Below are 4,978 nucleotides of genomic sequence, written 5' to 3'. Positions count from 1 at the left end.
CACTTTACTGAAATTGATTGTTTCTAAAATTTTCTAATCTCTTCATTTCCTGTAGTATTTTTTTAATTTCCTTCTCTTGCCTTATTGTTCCAGCCAGTGCTTTGAGTATACTATTGAAAAGGAGTAGGGATAGTCAACAGCACTCTTTTGTTCCTGACTTCCAGGGGATTTCCTCAGTTTGTTTCCTACATTTAAGATGTCGTTTGTAGGTTTCTCATATTCAGTCACTCATTTCCTAGAACTTTTATCATGAAGACATGTTGGATTTTTGTCAAAGGCTTTTTTCGCATATATTGAAATGATCTTGTGGTTTTTGTGTTTACATCCACTTATGTGATTTGTTAAATGAATTGATTTATGCATGTTGAACAATCCCTCCATCTCAGAGATAAAGCTATCTTGACAACGGTAGTTAATCTTTGAGATAAATGTAAGTGATTTCTTCGAAAGTTTTTTAATTGAGAATTTTTAGGTCTATGTTTATCAGGGATATTAACTTGTAGTTCTCTATCCCCCCCACCCTTTGCTGTTTTGCGGGGGACAGGGTATCTCTTTGTAACCCTGGCTATCTTGGTACTCACTCTGTAGACCAGGTAGGCCTTGAGCTCATAGAGATCTATTTGCCTCTTTCTCCTAAGTACTGGGATTATAGGCCTACACCACCATTGCCCAGATAGTTCTTATTCTTTCTTTCTCTCTTTTGTCTTTACCTATTTTATCATTATTGTAATACTGGCTTCTTAGAAGGAGTTTGGGAATCATCTTTCTGTTTCTTTAAAAAAAACAACTTAAGAATGACTGGATGAAGATCCTTGGAAAACCTGGTAATATTCTACTATGAATCTATGTAGGCCTAGACTATTTCAATTGAAAGGCTATTATTACTGTTTTAATCTTCTTGTTGTGTATGGGTCATTTTAGGTTGTTTATATATTCTTCATTTAATTTTGCTGGTGTAGATGAGTCTAGAAATTCATTCATTTCTTCCATTTTCCAACTTAATGATGTTCATGAGGGCCATATTCACATCTTTTTGTTATGCTTTGACCTACTGAGTTTAAACAGCACCATCTGTATGACTGCAGGTTTGCAACTCTCCAGTGGAACCTGGTGAGCTCAGCAGTGAGAATAAATCTTAAGTCAATGATTACCCCCCCCATAAGCTATCAGTAGGCTTATAGAAAAAGTAAGGCTCTGTAAGCGTCTTCCTGATCTATGCTTGACTATTGATAAAACTGTACAGTTCAAGTGTAGGCAAGCTTCTGGGGGATTGTGCTTGCAATACCCATGCCATAGCCACAAAACAGCATTTTGCCCCCTTCTCCATATCTTCCAGTTCTTACAGTCTTTTAACATCCTCTTCTCTCTTCTCTAAGCCTCCAAAATGTAGGTGTAACTGATTGAGAGAATAAATTATAGTAAGTACACAATATGCCCAACATTAGAGAAACAGAAATCAATACAGAATGAGATGACACTTTGCTATTTTATTATAACGGCGATAATAACAATGATAAACATTGGAAAGAAACAGATTAGAACATTTGGACTTTTCTGGTTGGAATGTGAAATAGTAGAGTCACTGTTCAAAGCAGCTCAGTGGATCTCCAGAAGGTTACAATAGAATTACCATATAACTAGGTCTGTATAGCCAAGGAGATTGAAATCAGTAATTCAGTTAGTAGATGCTTCTATGACAAAGTTCGTTGTAATACTAATTTACAATATCCAAAAGTTGCAAGCATCTATTTCCATTGATGATTAATGGTAAGTATACGATGGTGCTTATATACAGTGAAATATTATGCAGTCTTTTATTAATATCATTTAGTCTTTAAGAGGAATGAAGCTCTGATTTGTGTGGAATACTGTATGAAATGAGTTAATCTTGGAATAGAATGATAAAAATGCATATATGATAAATGAGAATTAAGATAGTTAAACTAGAGGTCACCACAGGCTGAAAAGGATGAGAGTTGAGGAACTTTTTATTTATTTATTTATTTTTCACCTCCCACTTAATCCAGATCCACTCACTCTGTCTTTTATTAGTAAAGAAGCAAACTTCTAAGGCAGCAGTTTCTCACCCGGTGTGTCACAACACCCTTGAGGTCAAATGACCCTTTTCCAGGGGTCACCAAGACCATCAGAAAGCACAGATATTTACATGGCAATTCATAATAGTAGCAAAATTGCAGTTCTCAAGTAGGAACAAAAATAATTTTATGGTTGGAGTCACCGTAACAGGAAGAACAGTGTTAAGGTTCACAGAATTTTGAAGGATGAGAACCACTGTTCTAATGGATAATAATAGTAAGGCAAAACTAACACATCAAAATAGGTCAAAACAAACAGAAGGAAAAGAAAAGACACAAGAAATGGTTATAGATGCAGACTCACTCATTTGTACACTCAGAAATCCCATAAAAACACTAAACTGGAAACTAATATGTACTCAGAGAACCTATAGGGTAAAAGGAGAGGAAAAACATAAGTAAAATAAAATAAAATTAGATAAATCTAAAAACATCCCTGACATGACATTATGAAACAAAGAATCCCCAAAGACACCACTGAGTTTATTTTCTGTTGGACATCTACTGCTGGGCGTGCAGCCTACCTTTAATAGTGTTTGGTAGTAGTAGTTTGTGAGACTCCCTTGAAAAAAGTAAACTTTCATTTGCAAGTGTTTATAAACTGCAAATAGCTTCTGAGCAATGGGTGGTGGAGGCATGTGTCCACTTTTCCTTTCAGCTCTAGGACTCCATCTGGTACAGACCCATGCAGACCCTGAGAATGCTGTCTCGATATCCATGAGTCCATATGTTCATTGTGTCTGTTGATTTATAAGGCCTTGTTCTGATGTCCTACATCCCCTCTGACTCTTACACTTTTTCTGCCTCCCCTTCCATAGGGTTACCTGAGTCTTGGAAGGAGAGATTAGATGGAAACATCCCTTTTTAAGACTGAGTGTTCCAAGGTCTTTCACTGGCTGCATATTGTTAGGCTATTGTTAGGCTGTTGGTCTCTGTGTTTGCTCCCATCTGCTTTGAGAAGGAAAGTTCTCTGATGATGACTGAGCAAGGCCCTGATCTATTAGTATAGTAGAATGTCACTAGGAGATCTTTACCCCAATTTTTACTTATTTATTTATTTGTTTTACATGCCAGGTGCAGACTTCCATTTCTCCTGTAATTCTTTCCACTGACCTCCTCTCAGCTCCCTCCTCAATCCACTCCTCTATTTTTGATCTTAAAGGGGAAGCCTTCCCATGGGTAAAAGTACAGCATGACATATCAAGTTGTCATAAGACTAAGCTCCTCTCCTCGTATTTAGGCTGGGCAATTCAATCCAGTATGAAGCATAGGTTGTTAAAAGCCAGCCAAAGCATTAGGGACAGGCTCTGCTCGCAATAGACCAAGCTACACAACTGTCATATATGTAGACGGCCTAGGTAAGTCACAAGCAGTTTCCCTGCTGTGTTGGTTCAGTCTCTGTGATTTCACATGAAGTAGGTTAGTTGTTTCTGTGGGTTCCCTTGTGATGACCTTGACCTCTCTGGCTCCTACAGTCCTTCCTTCCTGTCTTCAATATGATTCCCTAAGCACCTGTTTCCATCAGTTTCTGGATGAGGCCTGATGACTATTGTGTTTGGCACCAATCTAATTATAGGAGACAGCCAGCTCAAGCTATGTATCCACTATTGTTAGGAGTTTTAGTTGGGGTCATCCTTGAAGCTTCCTGGCAATTTCCCTTGTATTAGGTTTCTACCTGATCTGAAAAGCCCCCTTTCCAGTATCTCTTTCAGTACTCTCTCCCTTCATCCACCCCCCATCTGATCCCTCAAGTTCCCATTCCCACCTGCCCCCAGTCTACCCAGGAGATCCCTTCCATTTCACTTCCCCAGGGAGACCATGCATTCCCACTTGGGGTCTCCTTGTTACCTAGCCTCTCTGGGATTGTGGATTGTAGGTTCTTATTCTACACATTACTCCTAGTATCCACTTACAACTGAGTACAAATCATGTTTGTCTTTCTGGGTCTGAGTTACCTCACTCAGGATGATTTTTTTCTAGTGCCTTCAAATTTCATGATGTGGTTGTTTTTAACAGCTGAGTAATGTAGATGCACAAATTAAGATACACAGGACTTGAATCAATATAGTTTAATTTTATTTGCGGAGAAGTCACTTACATGAGAAACTGGTAACCCATAAGTTCCAGCTCCGAGGATCAACACCCAGCTGCTCTCCATAACCTGACCAGAACTCAGAGAGAGCAAGCATGCCCCAGACCCCAGACCAAATTCCACACGCTCACATATGCACCTGTGGCCATGCCCAAACAGGTGTGGTTAGAGCCACAGCTATGTCTGGTTAGATCTCTCACTACAATTTTCCTTTCACTCTAATGAAAAAGAGTTAAACTTGATGTAAAACTATATACAAAGAGAAAATATCAAGTATGCATGAGGAGAAGGAAAAGTGAGAACATACACCCTTAAGACCTAGGGTAAAGGCATAACAGAGATTACTATAGAGCTGTCCTAAGCTGGAAAGTTTAAGTCTTGTACCTAATATTTCCATATAGGAATAAAGAACAATAATTGTAACAGTCTAATCTTCAACCTCATCAAAGACCTGAGAAGGAAGAAAACAATACTAGAGTAGGCAGGAAGTGCAGGTGGACAACTTCCAAAGGTGCAGCAAAGACAGAAACAGCAGGCTACCTGGACAGTCACCCAAAGTCTCACAGCAGCATAGGGTAAGGGCAACCAGCTTTGGCTAAGGGCCTGGAGTATCTGACTGGCCAAAACAGAAGCAGGGAGGTAGAAAGGCTGTCTTACTCTGAGTTGGCAAAGTTCAGCAGTCTTCTAAGTTTACCTCCTGCAAGCACAATAGGATGGCATGTCCAAAGTCAGCAGTTGAGGTGGGGGCAGTTTTTTGCCCAAGAGGCCATTAGCCAAGGAGAGAATGGAC

The sequence above is a fragment of the Mesocricetus auratus genome, unplaced genomic scaffold, assembly GCF_017639785.1.
Source record: "Mesocricetus auratus isolate SY011 unplaced genomic scaffold, BCM_Maur_2.0 Super-Scaffold_100033, whole genome shotgun sequence".
NCBI lineage: Eukaryota > Metazoa > Chordata > Mammalia > Rodentia > Cricetidae > Mesocricetus > Mesocricetus auratus.
This window is presented reverse-complemented; position numbering follows the sequence as displayed.